This window comes from Thermobia domestica, chromosome 9, assembly GCF_964235325.1.
Source record: "Thermobia domestica chromosome 9, izTheDome1.hap1.1, whole genome shotgun sequence".
NCBI classification, from domain to species: Eukaryota; Metazoa; Arthropoda; class Insecta; order Zygentoma; family Lepismatidae; genus Thermobia; species Thermobia domestica.
This window is the reverse complement of record NC_137462.1, coordinates 49074002-49094093: the sequence shown is the minus strand read 5'-3', so window position 1 is coordinate 49094093 and position 20092 is coordinate 49074002.

Below are 20092 nucleotides of genomic sequence, written 5' to 3'. Positions count from 1 at the left end.
CAGAGGGATTTTCGGGAAAATCCCTCAAAGATTTCCCTTTTCGTTTATTTTACACCCCAAGATCTTGTCCCCTTGCATATACTAACATAGAAATTATACCTAAGTATACTTTGATTCATATTTAACAAACCCTCCAAGTTTCGTAATAATCGCTTTATTCTTTCTAGAGAAATAAATATGTTTGTATGTATACTGTGTGTACTGTTTATTGCACCTTATAGTAATGCTTTCAGATCTCTTAAGTTGAGGTAAAACGTTTTGCTTTATTACCACAAACACATATATAAAATATAATACAATATAATTTACAAGTGTGACAATTTACAATAAACAATAATACAAATGTACCAAAAGGTCATGAAAAGACAATCAAAACTATCACAATATATGAAACTTCCATTGGGTTACAAAAACGTACACTACTTCCTTCTTTTGTAAGAAATGTTGCATTCTCTAACAAGACCCCAACAATAGTTCCCCATCATTGAAGGATCCCATCGTCCCTGGTACCTTTTCTCCATTGCCATTATATCTTGGTGGAATATTTCCCCCTGTTCGTCGCTGAGAGCACCTAGGTTAGCAGGAAAGAAGCTGAGGTGGGAGTGCAAAAAGTGGATTTTTAAAGACATCCTACAACCCAACTCTTTGTATTTCTGTATCATGTCCTGTACGATTTCTGTGTAACTCTCAGCTTTGTTATTGCCCAGAAAGTTGCGCACAACACACTTAAATGCTGTCCAGGCAGCTAGCTCAGCACTGTTTAACTTGCTGTCAAAGCTATCATCAAGCATTAATTTCCTAATTTGGGGACCAATAAACACTCCCGCTGAAATCTTAGCATCACTCAGGTTAGGGAACTTATCTCGCAAATACTTGAAACCTTCACCAGATGTGTCCATGGCTTTGACAAAGTTTTTCATAAGTCCTAACTTGATATGAAGTGGCGATAGTAATATCTTATTAGGATCTACCAAATTAGCGTATCTGACGTTGCATTCTCCAGGTACGTAATTCACTCTAGGCTCCCATTCCTTCACTTCATAATGTTTGTCATCAGCTCGGCTACCCCATAAACATAAAAAACATTGGTACTTCGTGTAACCGCACTGCAGTCCTAATAAAATACCAACTACCTTGAGATCACAACATATTTGCCAACAATGGTCCTTGTAATTTATAAGATTTAGCAAAGTTGACATGGTGTCATAGGATTCCTTAATCTTCACTCAGTGCGCAAGTGGTATAGAAGGTTTTTTCTTTCCATTATGTAAAAGGACAGCTTTAAGGCTGACCTTTGACGCGTCGATAAATAACCTCCATTCTTCTGGAACGTAAGGAATTCCTAGCTCCGCCATCAACCCATTTATATCCGTACATACGCACACATTATCTTGCATTGAGAAATAGCTTGAAAATTGAACATGCCTTTTCCTGTACACTGATATGTTCGTTTCTGCATCCAATAAGTTCCACTGCTGGAGCCTTGATCCCAGAAGTTCCGCCTCTTGTTTTGTCAGGTGCAAATCACGGACTAGGTCAGGACAAAACGAAAAAACTTGCAGAATTGTGTATATATATGTATTAAGATATACATATACTGTACGTTTAAAAAAATATACGTTGGAAGTACATTCTATTTTTATACACGTTTCTAATTTACAGAGAGCAATACAAGTGTGTTGTTGACCATTGTAAATATTCATTTTTATGTCTGTGTTTGTAGTAATAAAGCAAATCGTTTTTACCCCAACTCAGGAGATCTGAAAGCATTAGTATCAGGTGCAATAAAAAGTGCACACAGTATACATACAAATATATTTATTTCTCTAGAAAGAACAAAGCGATTTTTACGAAACTTTTAGGGTTTATTAAATATAAATCAAGGTATACTTAGGTATAATTTCTATGTTACTATATGTAAGGGGCAGGAGCTAGGGGAATAAAATATCTGAAAAAGGGAAATTTTTGAGGGAATTTCCCGAAAATCCCTCTGTTACGGGAAAACTGTACGTGATGGAGAGAAACCGAGTGCATATTCGAATTCAGCGCAAAATGTTCCTTTAAGATCAGGTGATTTTTTTCATATAACAAACAAAAAGTTTAAATTTGTTAACTAGTGGAATCAATAAGAACTCCTAATCTGTTTGTATGGCAATTTGTGTGAGATGGTTTAATATTTTAGAGAAAAGAAGGAAAAAAGATTTGTTTGAAATTAATTGTAAGTTAAAGTACTACCAGCTAGACAATTTTCTGGTTAGAAATCTGTGTAATTATTTCTGTGAAATTATTTTTTTACAACTTATACTATTTTACTTCTCAGCCCCACATATAGTTTTATCTAATATCCAGAAAATAAAAATTTCTGTCTACCCAAATTCCTGCTGCTCATGAGATGAGGAACAATCGCGTCTCAATTGTTAGTATTTAAGAGCTAGTAAATGGGTTGTGGAAGTCACTTCCAGTTCCTTTTGCGCTGAAAGTCACATTTTTGTTCTATCCTGTCCACTTTGCAAATGGAAGAAGTTAAGTGTATAATGTAAATTGAATTTCATTTCTGTTTGTTGGAAAATATGTAGAAGAGCGTAGAACGCCGGGCATTAATATAGGGATGTACCATCTCATCTCTTACTTATTAATTGATTTCAGAAAAAACTAGAAATACTTAGTTAAATCTTCATCCATACTGTTCATTATTTTCCCCTCAATCCTGAGTCAGCATGAGGTAGTAAGGAGAAAAAATATAAGAAATGCTAATCGAATTTTTGTACATTAGTAAACGTCATATTATGAACTTAATATTGCAATATAAGTTAATCTTGTAGTTGGCAGAACTTGTGTACTCGAGTATTTACTCGATATGGACATCGAATCATCCAAAGCTTTTAGTAATACTCCCTGCTATTTCTATAGTCTTAATGTAGAACAATAGTCTAGAATACACTTTCTAAGCTTGAAAACGGGTACTTATATATCTGAGTGCTTACTTACTATTTTAGATTCTTAAAGGTTACTAAACATCTTAAAGAATAGTAATGGTAGATATGGGTGCTGCAGACTTCGTTGGCACAAATTTTGCCTAACGCGCCCCAAAAAATGATTACCTTCTCAATTTGTACACTATAGAGGTGTGTATCAACCGTGGAAGTGTAACGGGTAGTGGCGTAACTACCTTTGACAAGGAACACGATATTACAAACCCGTTTCACTCTTCAAATGTGTTTTTTCGATTGGCCATTCTAGAGTCAGGAGAACAGTATGAGCCTTACAATGTCAGCTTCACAGAAGAGAGGAGAATATTCCAATATGTTTATACATAATAGTACATTTCACTTCAATATTACATTTCTTGACAAAATTTTTATAATGTGATAATGCAATGTTATATTGTGTGTGTTCCCAACTGTTGTGTCACAAAGCAATAAATCTCACGACAGTGATGTGAATTATTTCTCGTAAAATTTCCCATAACTTACTGAATACTATAGTTACATATTCACTATGATTTTCTTGTAAAAATAGAAAATTTTGTATATAGAAAAAATATAATATTGCCTTTAATATGCTTCATAATTCAGCGAAACATATAATGATGTACAAATTAATATATTACACTAGAGACTTTGTAATTAAATGTATACTAAAAGATAACATAGATTATTATTCAAAATGAATTAAATTCACATACCTGAATGACCTTAACTAAAAGTTGAGTAATATATTATGTCCTTTAACAACAAGAAACCTTTTTTAAATTGTCCAGATTGATCAGATTGAACGAGAATATTCTATTTGCTACAAACTATAGGCAATAGTGAAAAAGTATTCATTTCGACCTGCTAGCCACCTGAAAATGATGCGAGGGGTACACTTTGCATAAAAAAATTGCGACAGTTGACGCCTGCAGTTAGGCCACCCGATATACACCTCCTTATCCCATAATCGTGTCAGGTAAAAAGACTAGAGATGCAAGGGCTCGGAAAAAAACCGGCATTTTTGAAAAAAAAAACTCCGTTGCTTGGGAAATTTTCGGCTTTTTTCAAAATTCTGCTTTAAATTGATAAAACAGACCTTGTTTTGCTTCTCTATAACACAAAAAGTCATTTAATTAGTGGTTGATGCTGATAATAATATAAAACCTCGAAAATAAACCATGAATTTCGAAACTATATTTCAAACAATTTTACTTCAACATATTCACGTTATGAATTCCAAAGGATTAACCAATGTATATAATAAGAAGGTTTTAACTTTCTATATGGAAAAGTAAGCAGAATTGGCAAGAACTATGGTTGTTTTTGAAAATGCCAAAAACCCGTTTTTGGGGGGGATGTTTAAACCAGGCTTTTTTGGTTTAAAGCAGGCTTTTATTGGTTTAAACCAGGTTTTTTTTATTTAGATATTTTGCTTTATGTGTTTATATTACACATTCACAAAAATAAATTTGTTTTGCTTTGGTGTTGTTATGCAACAGCGGGGTTATGCTGGAAGAAGCCCCATAAGCTTAAAGGAGTCCGGTCAGTAAATGTCTTAAATTGAGAAGCTCCCGCCCTAGCCATCGGGAAAATCTCTTTCATTACTTGAAATGTAAAACAATAACGGGAAAATCCTGTTATTGCTTTGCATGTAAAATTTAAAGGTCAACGTATCATAATCAGTACGCTAAAACTGAGGTATTAAATTACAAATTTAGTACGAAGATATCATTGAAAGTCCAATCCAAGCTAATGTTGGAAATTACGTAGGCAATCGATAAATTTTGCCAATTTCTATCAATATATTTAAGCAATCTTGGCTTCTTTATAAAACAACAAGCATTTAGGCATGCAGAAATATAGAATTTGGTTTCGTTTCGTATGTTTAGGCTTAACATCCTTACGTAATACCGAGGTTATCAAGGAGAAGACTTTCGCTTAAAGTGACATCCGAACTGCTACTTGGTTTACGCATGAAAGAAGGGTTGTGGTTCGACCGAGAATTGAACATGGGACACCTTGATTAAAAGGTGAAAGGGAAATAAAACTAATGCAGGTGGTTTGATATGTGGAAACGTCACCATGAAGTTCACACGATTCGCATTTTTCGTTCTTTTTATTTTACTTATTTATTTATTTTATTTATTTATTTATTTATTTATTTATTTATTTATTTATTTATTTATATTTTGTTTGAACCAGTTATTAAAGAAAAGGTGGTGTAAACCAGCCAACCCTAAAAGTTAACACTTCTTTTTAAAAAATACATAAATAACTAGCAAAATTGTATGTAGTATTTTTACTTCAAAATATTCCATACCCTCTTTTTGAAACAAAATAAAATTAAAATAAAACATAAGAGAAATATTAGGCTGCACATCTAGAGCGTTTGGTTCTGTATATTCTGGAAATTCTACAGTTAAGTTTTATAGGGGAAGTGCGCACAGTACCGGACGTTACCCAGTACCGGACAGTAGTAGTAGAGTCCGTATCTAATAGATGACAGACGTTTGCTGGTTATCATCACCATTGTGTAAGTCCAAGGTGTAGGTGAGCAAGTTGTGATTTGTGTCACGCCCGTGTGGAGCGAAATATTGGCGTATGTAGTTGAATTGCTGTGTATGTTGGTGCTGTGTGTTAAGTTTTGTCTATTGTGTCGACTGTACGGGTAAGTACGTGAACATTTTGTTACATATATGACTTCTCTTATTGTATAATGTACCCAAGTATGATAATAAATATTGAATTACGGAAAGTGTTACTACGTGATCCGACATTATATGCTAACGTGTTAATTTCCCAGTACCGGACAGTATGTATGTTCCCAGTATCGGACAAGGACACAATGTCATCCTTACGGAAACTTTATAATAGTAGCCTCTCTCGTACTTGTTTTTTCCAGGTAAGATGGCAAACAAGAAAAGGGAAAGTGGGTGGAAGAGGATATAAAGAAGACAACGCAAGCAGTCATGGAAGGGCAAATGAGTTTGAGGGTAGCAGCACGTAACTTTCTGGTACCTAAGAGCACTTCAGGGGATAGAGTGAAAGACTTGAAAATTGGAAATACAATAGAAATGACTCCTCAAACGGGCCGTTTTGATACAACTTTTTCAGAAGAAATGGGTTCGCAGCTTGTTAATCATCTAAAGGACATGAACAACCAATTGCTGCCAATGAACAAAAAGGAGTTTTCGAAATTTGTTTTCGATTTAGCAGAGCACCTCAAAATTAATCATCAGTTTAATAAAGACAAAAATGTGTGGGACAGAACTTCTACTAGTTTCATGAAACGTAATCCTGAACTGTTGTTGCGTATTTCTCAGTCGACGAGCATGCAGAGAGCTCTGGGGTTTAGTAAAAAGCACGTTGATTTATTCTTTGACAAATATGAAGAGTTACATGTAAAGTACAACTTTAAACCTTCTATTATATTTAACGATGGTGAGACTGGAGTGTCGATGGTTCACGATAATGCAACTAAAGTTTTGTTGCAGAAAGGAAAGAAACAGGTCGGAAAAATTACTTCAGGAGAAAGAGGCAGAAACATCACAGTACTACTCACGATTAATGGAACTGGTGATCAGTTTCTGCCCCCGTTGTTTGTCTTTCCGCGGAAAAGGATATCTGAGGAACTGAAGAAAGATGCGCCAACGAATAGTGTTTTCATTGCTGAAGAAAGTGGATGGATGACAGCTGTAGGTTTCCGGAAATATCTTGAAATGTTTGTTGTTCGCGTGAAGCCGACGAAGAGTGGGTGCAGTGTATTTTGTGTCACAAATGGGCTCATGTTGCATGCACAAGTCAAGAGAATCTTGATTATTACATATGTGATCGGTGCATTTTTTTAGTGCTTGTTTATGTTCAGGTGAGGTAAGACTAATATTCACATTTTCACACTCCTTGTTCAGTACTGGGATATCGGCTTGACATTTCTTTGCTTGTATTATTATTGTTTCTGCAACGATAATACGAGATGTGTTTTATTTACTTATAGAATTGTCTTCAGACACTTTTTACGTTCATACTGTATATCATTCTATCCATTGCACATAAAAGGAAACAAATGTATTTTATGTTGTGTCCGGTACTGGGTAACATTTGTGTGTCTGTGTGTGAATTTGAACCTGATTTTCATTTTCATTTTAAAAATATATGCTATCCATTTTGTAATTTCTTTTATGTCAGCTCTTATAATACCTGTCCAACTTTAATATGATTGCATTACTTTCATGATGTACCTCTTACTTATCTCGTGGATTCGAAAAAACCTTATGTGTCCGGTACTGTGCGCACTTCCCCTATAACCACCATCACGGTTTACCCAATCCTCAAGTTTTCTTAATTTTTAACAAGAGGGATTCAACATATCATTAAGGAACTCCCCCCCCCTCAAAAAAAGGACTACGGAATATATTTAAGTTAAGCTAAATACAACTGCACAACAAACATGACTGAGTGGTTAGCTTTTGCGCTTCTATTGGGAAGTCCGGGATTCAACCCAGCATTCGACCATTCGGACAAAGCTTTTCTTCATTCCATTTGTGAATGTAGAAATAGTGATTGTACTGTGAGTTGGCCGGCTTCCTTTTTTATTGTTTTTAAATCGTTATTATTACTAATTACCAGCAGTGACAGTTTTACGAAGGTTAGGGGGGCGGTCTTTTCAACTGAAGCCTGTTCCCAAAGTTACGGAATGTCTGCAACGAACGAAATATTTATTAGTTATGCCTTTACTCATAAACTTTAAGCTCCCGTCAAATAAAAATTATGAATGTTTGGTAAAACTAAAAATTAGTAAGAGAAACCCTTCCCAAAATATTTTTCTAAATCCGCCACTGATTCTCAGTATAAAATGATCGGGAAGATTATTGCTAAACATATAAATGAAACGAAATATTAGTTATGCCTGTACTCAAAAACTTCAAGCACCTCCCAAATAAAATTAGGACTTTTTAGAAAACGAGACAATCAGAGAAACCCCTCCTAAAGTAATTTTCTAAATCCGCTACAGATTATTTGTATAAATTGGTATTCAAGGTTGTGTCTGGAAGATTATTTCTAAATCACTGCACAGCTACATTATAACAGAAATGTGGAAGTACGGTTTGACGTTTCTCTCTCCTCCTTTCTTCTCCTCTATACTAAAATTAGCTAACAATATGAGTACTCTTCTTATTTCAAACTACACATGTATTAGTTTCAATAAAGTGAAATAACAAAACCGACACGAAACAAGATTCATAGGTTGATGTAGGGAGAAACTGAAACATACAAAATGAAAAATTCAAACCAATGGATGTTTATTACACAGAGATTCATAAATGAGGCACAGAGACAGAAGAGGAGAGAAGAAAAAAGAAAAAGGAGAAGAGAAAAACTGTGAAATTAAAACGTAGTAAGAAAAGAACATAAAAGTATGAAGTTCCGTTTCCAGAAATCAAACAGTAATATTAAAATAACTTTTGTTTTTTATATTTTTCTTCAGAACTATTCCAATATATAGAGGATACTTTAAACGTTCATTATGTCACTTTCCTAATGGATAGCATACTCAATTTCAAATAGAACTGTATATCTCCGAGACACATCTGGGATAATGTCAAAATTTTAACATACATGCTTTGTTTCCGCGTGGTTTGATTGCAAATACGGTAGTGTTCATTGGACGTACTATTCCAAATACATTATAAAATTCCCAGTAGATAGCGTTGGTCATATCCTATATTTGAGACTACTACTGCAAACTGAACAAAACAGAAAAAGAGGAAAAGAAAAAGAAACGAAACGAAAAGAAATGAAAGAAAGAAAGAGTAAATAGAAGAGAGATTCTAAATACCCTATATTAAGAGTCCAAACTGTATGGTAGTTAAAAGTTACAAATGTTGGAAAGGAAAAGTTTGTATTCCTCATAGATGCGTAGAAAATTCAACGTAATTTCAACGTAAAAAAACACATGGAATTATAGGATGAGAAGATATTTTGTGTCGAATTAGTATTAAAAAATTGTTTTCAAATAACTAGAGTGTTACCATTTTCTAGTCTTTTCCAAAGATTTATCTGTTTTGAATATGCAGCATTGATTTAATTTCTTACGGATATAACGTAATTTGCACAGATAGAATAAACACGCTGAGATCAAACGGGTCATCTTGTCAGTCGGAGAATGTTGGCTAGGTTATAGGCCACCACTGGGTCGATGTTTCAAATCCGTAGTGACCCGGTATTACGACTGAGACTCGGTAACCCATTGGTTAAGAAAGATATTTTACTTATTTCATTGCATTTAAACGGTATTTCGGTCAGAGATGACCAGGACTGTCGATGTTATCCCACGGAGCACGAAGAACACGACGCCGAAGTTAACAGTTAATTAGATTCTCCACACAATGTATATCGTATTGCTCAGTTTTGACTTTGGAACATGAGGTGCGTTTGTGTATGAGAAGGAGAGAGGGGGAGAAGTGAAAGATGCAAAAACAGTATAGGGAAACGTCAAGACAGAGAGAGAGATAGAGTACGAATATAAATATGAAACATACTTATCATTACAATGTATGATATAGAATGCACACACTGTTTTTTTGAATTTTCGCCAGTTATGCCTTGTAAGTTCTGCATCAGAAGATAAATGCCTGCAGCTGTTATTGTATGCGAAAAAATCATACTATCTCACGCGGAATCGAACCTAGATTTTCCATTTCGAAGTCTGGCACGTTACCAGTACACCAATGATTGCTTTAGCCAAACTTTGTTTAACAAGTGGTGTAGTGTTTCTTTCTGAGAACGATAACAGGAAAAGTGAATACTGCAGATCAATGATGTCTTTGGAATGTCCTGGTAATTTTCTTGCCCTTTTCCAACCAGCATTTGTAAATTGACTCAATCATGATACAGGTGTTTGCTTCCACATTCTTATGTATTAATTGTCCAGTATAATAAGTCGATTGTTTACAATCACTTTGTGAAAATTTAACTTTGGCGTAAACAGGATTTGAACCCACGTTCAATAGCTGTATTATTTCTAATGCCATTACGTTACTCCTACACTATCATGTCATCTGAAATTACAAGTCAAACATTACTTACTTTAGCCCTGATATTTGGAACGAACGAAAGTACACAGCAAATTTGACTTATTCGATGGCCTAGAGAAAAATTAGTGACCATTATAATAAAGGAAACAAATTCAATCCAGGAAACATTAGAGAAATAAAACTTATTTTGCAGTAATTTCGTCGTGCAAGTTCAAAAGTAAGTGAATAATAGTAGTAATCATAATAATAATAATATCAATAAATGTTTTCATTCACATTACAGCTGTCAAGTACTATTATTAAAATTATTATTATTATTATTATTATTATTATTATTAACATCTATTATCCCCTTCGTTGGGTTATATTGAGGAAAATAGTAATATGTTTCGTTATTCAGTCACTGTTTAGGATTACTAAATCGCTGTTGCGTATCGGTCATTTTCGATGGTGTTCGTAAATTCCCTCTCCACCTTACATTGTGGGGCACGGCATCTGCAGTGTCATCGTTGATCTTAGTGACCCGGAAAACTATGAATTCGACGCTGATATTGGTTATTTTGATAATTTTTATATCTTTGCCGAGCCTCCAACTTGAGGAGCTGGATTTGGATTTAAACAGCATCAGATGTGTCAATGTTAATCTCAGCGACTCCAAAAATTATAGATTCGCTACTAATACCAGTAATTTTTCGCTTTTTTAAATGTCACTCCCCTTCTCACCTCTTACGTTACAGCGTCAAAGTGATATGACAGAAACCATCTGAGGTTCGAACTTCATCTAGGTTGAAAATTTGATCAAGATTGGTATGGTGGTTCAAGAGTCATTAAGTTGTATTTAGTTTTATATATCTATCTCTCCCAATCCCCTCTCGAAGTTCTCCCGTGAAAGTGAAATGTTAAAAACCATCTCGGGATCGAACATCACCTATGTTAAAAATGTGATCTTTATTGATCTTTTGTTTCACGAGTAATCAAGTTTTATTTATTCTTTTTAACTCTTCCTTCCTCTCAAACCCTAAGTTATATCGTCAAAGTAAATAAACAAATATCATCTTAGGATCGAACTTCATTAAGTTGAAAATTTAATCGTGATCGGTCTGGTGGTTCAAGAGTGATGAAGTCACAAAGACAGTCATTTTTATTTTCATTTTCTACATATATATATCTCCCTCTCTCCGGCCCTACGTTCCACTAGCAATCTGCAATGATAAATGTCGTCCCAGATCCAAACGTTATCTATGTTGAAAGTTTGATAGAGGTCGGTCTGGTGGTTCAAGAATTACCGGTATTACTTTTCATTTATTTTTATATATCAACACCCTCCCCTCCTTCTAACCCTTATTTTACGGTTAAAATGAAATGATAAAAAAAAACTTCCCAGGTCTGAACCTTATCAATGTTCAAAATTTGATCGAGATCGGTCGAGTCGTTCAAGAGATTAGGAGTCACAAACTTAGTAACTTTCAATAATATAATAATTATAGATTATTATTATTATTATTATTATTATTATTATTATTATTATTATTATTATTATTATTATTATTATTATTGTTATTTGCGTCCTTTTGAACTTGCATGGAGAAATTACTGCATAATATATTTTATTTCTTTATATTTTATCGATTGTATGTTTTTCATTTATCAGCGGAGACTAATTTTTCTCAGGGAAGTCGAATAAATCAATTTCGATGTGTATATTGGTGCAAATAACGTTACAGAACGAAGCCGGTTCGTTCCAAAGATCAGGGCTAAATTACGTAATATTTTGCATGTAATTTCAAATGGCATGATAGTGTAGGGGTAACCTAATGCTCTTATGAATAATGGACCTATCGAACGTAGGTTCAAATCCTGTTCACGCCAGAGTTAAACTTTTTACAAAGTGACTGTGAAGAATCTACTTACCATACTGAATAAGCGATACATAAGAATGTGGAAGCAAACACCTGTATCATGATTGAGTCAATTTACAAATGCTGATTGGAAAAGGGCAAGAAAATTACCAGGACATTCCAAAGACATCATTGATCTGCAGTATTCACTTTTCCTGTTATCGTTCTCAGAAAGAAACACTACACCATTTTAAGCAAAGTTTGGCTAAAGCAATCATTGGTGTACTGGTAACGTGCCAGACTTCGAAATGGAAAATCTAGGTTCGATTCCGCGTGAGATAGTATGATTTTTTCGCATACAATAACAGCTGCAGGCATTTATCTTCTGATGCAGAACTTACAAGGCATAACTGGCGAAAATTCAAAAAAACAGTGTGTGCATTCTATATCATACATTGTAATGATAAGTATGTTTCATATTTATATTCGTACTCTATCTCTCTCTCTGTCTTGACGTTTCCCTATACTGTTTTTGCATCTTTCACTTCTCCCCCTCTCTCCTTCTCATACACAAACGCACCTCATGTTCCAAAGTCAAAACTGAGCAATACGATATACATTGTGTGGAGAATCTAATTAACTGTTAACTTCGGCGTCGTGTTCTTCGTGCTCCGTGGGATAACATCGACAGTCCTGGTCATCTCTGACCGAAATACCATTTAAATGCAATGAAATAAGTAAAATCTCTTTCTTATCCAATGGGTTACCGAGTCTTAGTCGTAATACCGAGTCACTACGGATTTGAAACATCGACCCAGTGGTGGTCTATAACCTAGCCAGCATTCTCCGACTGACAAGATGACCCGTTTGATCTCAGCGTGTTTATTCTATCTGTGCAAATTACGTTACATCCGTAAGAAATTAAATCAATGCTGCATATTCAAAACAGATAAATCTTCGGAAAAGACTAGAAAATGGTAACACTCTAGTTATTTGAAAACAATTTTTTTAATACTAATTCGACACGAAATATCTTCTTATCCTATAATTCCATGTGTTTTTTTACGTTGAAATTACGTTGAATTTTCTACGCATCTATGAGGAATACAAACTTTTCCTTTCCAACATTTGTAACTTTTAACTACCATACAGTTTGGACTCTTAATATAGGGTATTTAGAATCTCTCTTCTATTTACTCTTTCTTTCTTTCATTTCTTTTCGTTTCGTTTCTTTTTCTTTTCCTCTTTTTCTGTTGTGTTCAGTTTGCAGTAGTAGTCTCAAATATAGGATATGACCAACGCTATCTACTGGGAATTTTATAATGTATTTGGAATAGTACGTCCAATGAACACTACCGTATTTGCAATCAAACCACGCGGAAACAAAGCATGTATGTTAAAATTTTGACATTATCCCAGATGTGTCTCGGAGATATACAGTTCTATTTGAAATTGAGTATGCTATCCATTAGGAAAGTGACATAATGAACGTTTAAAGCATCCTCTATATATTGGAATAGTTCTGAAGAAAAATATAAAAAACAAAAGTTATTTTAATATTACTGTTTGATTTCTGGAAACGGAACTTCATACTTTTATGTTCTTTTCTTACTACGTTTTAATTTCACAGTTTTTCTCTTCTCCTTTTTCTTTTTTCTTCTCTCCTCTTCTGTCTCTGTGCCTCATTTATGAATCTCTGTGTAATAAACATCCATTGGTTTGAATTTTTCATTTTGTATGTTTCAGTTTCTCCCTACATCAACCTATGAATCTTGTTTCGTGTCGGTTTTGTTATTTCACTTTATTGAAACTAATACATGTGTAGTTTGAAATAAGAAGAGTACTCATATTGTTAGCTAATTTTAGTATAGAGGAGAAGAAAGGAGGAGAGAGAAGGGGTCTCTTTACCTGACACGATTATGGGATTGACACACAATCATAATCAACGTCTTGCGAATAAAAACAGAAAAATAAACGCACTGCTGAACAAGACTGCACTTATTTAATATAAAAACACATTTACACGTGACTTTTCGATGTTTATTTTTCTGATTATGGGATAAGGAGGTGTATATTGGATGGCCTAACTGAACGGCGTCAACTGTAGCAATTTTTTTATGCAAAGTTTACCACTCGCATAATTTTCAGGTGGCTAGCAGGGCGAAATGAATACTTGTTCACTATTGCCTATAATTTGTAGCAAATAGAATATTCTCGTTCAATCTGATCAATCTGAACAATTTAGAAAAGTTTCCTTGGTGTTAAAGTGACATAATGAGCGTCTAAAGCATCCTCTATATATTTGAATAGTTCTGAAGAAAAATATAAAAACAAACGTTAGTTTTATATTACAGTTGGGTTTCTGGAAACGGAACTTTATAATTTTATGTTGTTTTCTTACTACGTTTTATTTTCACAGTTTTTCTCTTCTCCTTTTTCTTTTTTTCTTTTCTCCTCTCCTGTCTCTGTGCCCCATTTATGAATCTCTGTGTAATAAACATCCTTTGGTTTGATTTGTTTGTGTATGTTTCAGTTTCTCCCTACATCAACCTATGAATATTGTTTCGTCTCGGTTTTGTTATTAAATTTTGTCGAAACTAATACATGTGTAGTTTGCAATAAGAATAGCACTCATATTGTTAGCTAATTTTAGTATAGAGGAGAAGAAAGGAGGAGGAAGAAGGGGTCTCTTTACCTGGCACGATTATCCCTTCAGGGACCGATGGTACGATTTGTACCATTCGGGTGTTTCATAGTACATTGCGTTATAACTTTTCTATTTGAGCTTTTTAGTCCGTTTTTTTGTTTTTCAAGTCCAGAGGTATCGTAGAAGACCTTCCGTATGGCTTAATAACCTCCTGCGGCCAGAAATATGAGATGATGACGTCATAAGTTTAAAATATATATTTTCTCTTCTTAAGCTTATGTTCATTATTTTTGGCGGGCTTATTTTTTCACGTAGAAAATTGAAATTTTGCACAAACATTCAGCCCACGAAGTAGTATCTACCAGATTTTTTCAGATTTCTGCGTTAAAACAGGGGGGATCCAGAGGGGCAAAGATTTGAAAAAGGTATATTTAAAAAAAATCCCTTTCTTCGGGATTTTTTCGCCGTAGATACATGATGGAGAAACTTGAGTCGTACCATCTGAAAGGAAGTTCTATTCTAGAGAGAATGATGGGCAAAACATGACCCTAGGGTAATTAACGAAATCTCAGGGGATTTTTATCAAAATATACTTCTGTATAAGGGAATATGGGACATTGTCAGTATTTTTTTGGCGGGCTTATTTTTGCGAGTAGAATATTGAAATTCTGCACAAACATTCAGTTTACCGAGTAGTATTTACCAGATTTTTTTCAGATTTCTGCGTTAAAACAAGGGGTACAGAGGGGCAAAATTTGAAAAAATGATTATTTATACCAAAAAATCCCTTTCTTCGCTATTTTCCGCCTTAGATAAATGATGCAGAGAAGTGAGTCATACCGTCTGAAAGGTAGTTCTATTCTGAAGAGAATGATGGGCAAAACATAACCCTAGGGTAATTAGGGAAGTCTCACGAAAATTGTACCTGAGATCATAGTCTTTTGTGGTAATTTGGGGCATTGTGGGGATTCTTGATATAATTTTTCCCGTCCTTAGTATTCAAAGTAGAACTTCAAATTTGACACACACATTTAGTTTACCAAATAGTATTTACCAGATTTTTTGAGATTTCTATGTTCACACAGGGCCGCTCCAGAGGGTCCCAAAGTGTGAAAAAAATACCCTCCGAAATTTTCCCTTTGACATGAATTTTCCCTCCTCTGGTATATGATATGCGCACGCAAGTGGTATGATTTGAAATGCAGCTTCATTCTGAAGAGAATGAGGTATGAACCATGATCCTGGGATAAATAGTGACGATACAGTAGCTGCTTGACTGAGAGTCTAAAAAATACCCCCAAAACCCCGGATCCCTTAAGGGTTATGGGTTAAGAAGGAGTATATTGGGTGGCCTAACTTCACGGCGTTAGCTGTTTCAATTTTTTGATATGACAAGGGGAGAACTGCCATAATTATATTATAATAAACAATAGTAAATTGATTAAGCCAAAATAACAATGTAGTATTCATTTATGAAAAAAAAATAGAAATATCACAATATGCAACAATCAGGGAAACCTGACCTATTCTTAACAGAGATCTAATTTTCCCTGGATAATAAAACTATTTCATCATAAACTGGAACTATGTTTTATTATTGTCCACAATTAAAACGAATTTTATATTTTCGTATTGGTTTCAGAACGGATGAATGGATCATGAGATTTTCTATTTTATTTGCAATCTTTATTTAGAATTTAAAAGTTAATACATTTGTTATGATTCTGTATCTGAAGTTCCGAAAACTTTCAGTTTTTTTTTCTAACTTGCGGATTCTTTGTAATGTGGATAATGCGTATTTAGCCAGCGCAACTAACCTATTTACCATACGCACATTAAACCCATCTGCAGTTCAATCAATTATCCTAATATATATTTTGGATCAATTCATGTTGTACCTTATCAGATAGGAAACTGCAGAAAAGTAAATCCAGATTGTTGTAAAAGTGAAAGAGACTATTAAATGGATGAGAAATTGCCAACATTATATTCTAGAGAAGAGTTCCATCATAATCACTTCTATCTAGGATTCACAATTGCAATGTAGGTCTTGTCCAAGCGAATTATATTGAAAATTTAATATTACTGACCTAAAGCCAAAACAGAATAATTTAAATTGTTTCTTTTGATAAGAGTTAATTTGTCATGGTCAATCTAAACTTACGGATATAAGTAACACTGCTCTGAACAGTAGCAATTATTATACAGAATATCCATAGTAGAATCAGCTTCAATATCTTCATTGTTTTACACTCTTTTGTAAATCTGAAAATGATAGAACAAAATATGTTGTAAACAGAGGTAAGTCGTAGGAGTTATTTTATGATGTTCTTTCTTTTACAGAATAAAATGTATAAACAAAACTAAATAGAATCGTTTTAAGCAAACAATTATACACTAAAAATCGAACTCATATTACTGGTATTTCGGCAAGAAATATATATGGTAAAACATGTCAGGTTACCTTAAGTCTCAGGTTCTGAATTACAATAACGTCTAGTTTCTATGGAAATGCTTTGATGTTCGATTTCTCATGTAAAAAATTTAACGTAATATGAGTCTACTGAAAACTTATGTTTGCTCTTGTTAACCTAGTTTCTATTCCTTTGCATACATAATAATTTCAGCATTACTATCACACATTCTGCATTTTCTTCTATGAATATTTGACGTTTTAATTACAGCAATTGTGTTTTCTTCTTGAATTCTTACAGGATCCAGGTTCCTAAAAGTTGTATGTCAATGAAGCTAATTTTTCTCATTGAATACTGTATGATACCAGGAAGAATGCAGCGAGGTACATTAAATCTTTGTGTATTTTGTTTGGAAAGGAAGTAATGTCTCTTGTATATAATAGAGATGGTTCGAGGAGTTAGAGGACGAAGATCTAATGTTTGAAAATGAACCATGCACATATTATGATTATTAATAATAATCTTTGTAATTGTTTGATAGCAAATGCATTTAGACTAACTTAAAAGTTACGTAGAATCTGAACTGGATAAAAAAGACTTTATGATCATATTAAACATATGAGATTTGAGAGAAAATACCCTAAATTGATTCCACATGAACTCTCTGAGGAGACTCAGGGGATGATGTGACTATTACGTCTTCCCTCCTTTCCTCACGGATCTTTTCTAAACAGTATTGTAACTTAGAATGAAAAATGCGTGAAATGTTAGTATAACTATCTATAATATAAACATAATGAAAACACTATTATTTCTTTCAATGGTTTATGTCTTTTGTATCTAAATACTATTGCCACATTCAGAAAGAGCGTAAAATGTTTTATTTATAAGTATAACATTAATAAAGGTATATATTCAATATATATTTGATTTGGAATGACCTTGTACGTTAAGCACAGAGATTGATTGGAAGTGTAAAACCAAGTAATTATTTCGCTAAGTAACTTTTTTAAATAACCTAATAGATTTTAAAAGTACATATTTTGAGGATTGTTATCAAAAATGTTAATAATAGTTGTATTGGACTTTGAGTGTAACGAGCCCTTTGAGCAACGAGGCTATATGGGACGTAAACCTATGGCTTAACGTTGATTCCGAACCACATGAGATCCCGTCGGAAATTCATAATTGATCATGCTGACGAAAACTGAGATAAGAGATAATCGTTTCAAAAGGCCGGATATCATTTCTGTGCTCCATAATAAAAATAAAACAAAATGTTGACGATTATCTTCAGGTAAACGTAGAAATGGTAAATCTTGTTATTCCTCCATACGCGAAGAAAATCAAACACTTAAATTGTAACTTCGACAAATGTACACTATTTAGATATTTTTTCAGTCTAGATTAGTATACTTTCCTTGCAATCTCACGTTAATTTCGTTAGTATTTTCTGATGGTGTCTAGAAATATTCTGGAACTCTCGCAGAATTTGGACAATGTTTTCGTGCTTAATGAGTCAAACTGATGTGATTAGCAATTGTACAACAATTCTCGAATTAGTATAAAACAACGGTGATTGTAGTAATTGCGTTTGAAATGTAGGTCACAATAAAATAAATTAGCCGAGCGAAAAAAATAACGGTAAATTTGTTTAATTAACGTATTATTACATGAAATCATCTCTGGCCGAATTTAGCTGAATGTGTCATAATGAATTTTCTGAAAGTTTTAAATCTTGTAACTTCCAATTTCCAGAATCGATACCAATATCTGCATCTTTAACATCAGCAGAAGGTGTTATGTATTGTTATGCATTTAGGAATATCAGCTCAAATAAAATATATCTGGAAGAGAACGTTGTGTCTACTTGGCTCTGAAATTTTCATCTGTCTATTCTTAAATATCTATATAAGTGATATCGGGAAAACTATATTTTTTTCCTTCAATTGTCTTTTACTAAAATATTCTTTCCTTGTTATTGTTATTAAGGAGTATGTAAAAGGTGTATTCTACAGTAGTCACAGGTGCAAATAAATAAAACTGAAAACATGAGCAGCTTTCTCTCTTTATTCTTTTCACTGCGTTATATAGGGACAAGACACTGAAGAAGTATCGACGCATTTTACTAACAAAAAATTTGTATTTTGCGAAACTATAAAGGACAAATCTGTGAATAGCATGCTATTTAGCTGCTACAAAAGTAACAATGTCATGCTTATGCAGAAGCCGGATGAACCAGTAAGCACAAATTAGAATATATCCCTCACTGTTGTTCCGGAGAGCTGTTCCTGTAAATAGTTGTGATCCTTAGTGTGGTGATTTTGCAATATAGAGTGTTACGTCTTTAAAAACTATTGTAAGATCAAACAACTATTTAATCACAATTTAAATACAATATCAATTTAAAAATAAACAAAGCATAATGAATGTATGCACTTTACAGTTGTAACTTCCTGTAAATATTCAAGGAGTCAGCGCGTATGCGTTGAAAATCTCAAAGCAATTTAAACTGAAACTGAAGTGAACAAAAAAATTCACTTAAATTACCTGATTCATCATTGTCTTCTCAAGTATTATGTAATATCTTAAAGTATTATTGTTTCTCTTCAACCCAATAGATATTATCCCTATATTGCGCAATTATTTTATTTTTTCAAGAAAAAATATTTAGATGTTTTTCTTAGTGGAATCGCGTATCACAAACGAACTAATAACAAATTTTGACTCACACATTTACTATATGACGTCAGGAGGATTGTGTATTTGAAGTAACATTGCACAATTATAAACCTTATTTGTTTAATTTTTCATTGATATACAATACAGAATTTCTTTTAGACGTTAGAAACTTTCTTAACACATATAGTATTGTGGAGATTTTCATAACATGTTTTAGTAAACAATATGTATTTTAAGGCATGCTGAAACACAGTACACTTAATCTGAAATTAGTAACATATCTCTCATAGATACAGTGTATTGAATGACATTGTGTATGGAATGACAGGAAACAATTTTTCCTTGAAGTGAAACACAATGCTGTAAGACATGTTATCAGCAACTTGGGGAGTTCTACTGGAAGAACTCGAATAGAATCTTGTTCTTTGTATACCAATAATGAACATGAACGTTAAGGTTCCTATAAATATTTCTAACTTAGTTTGTTCCAAAGGTTTATTGGAGT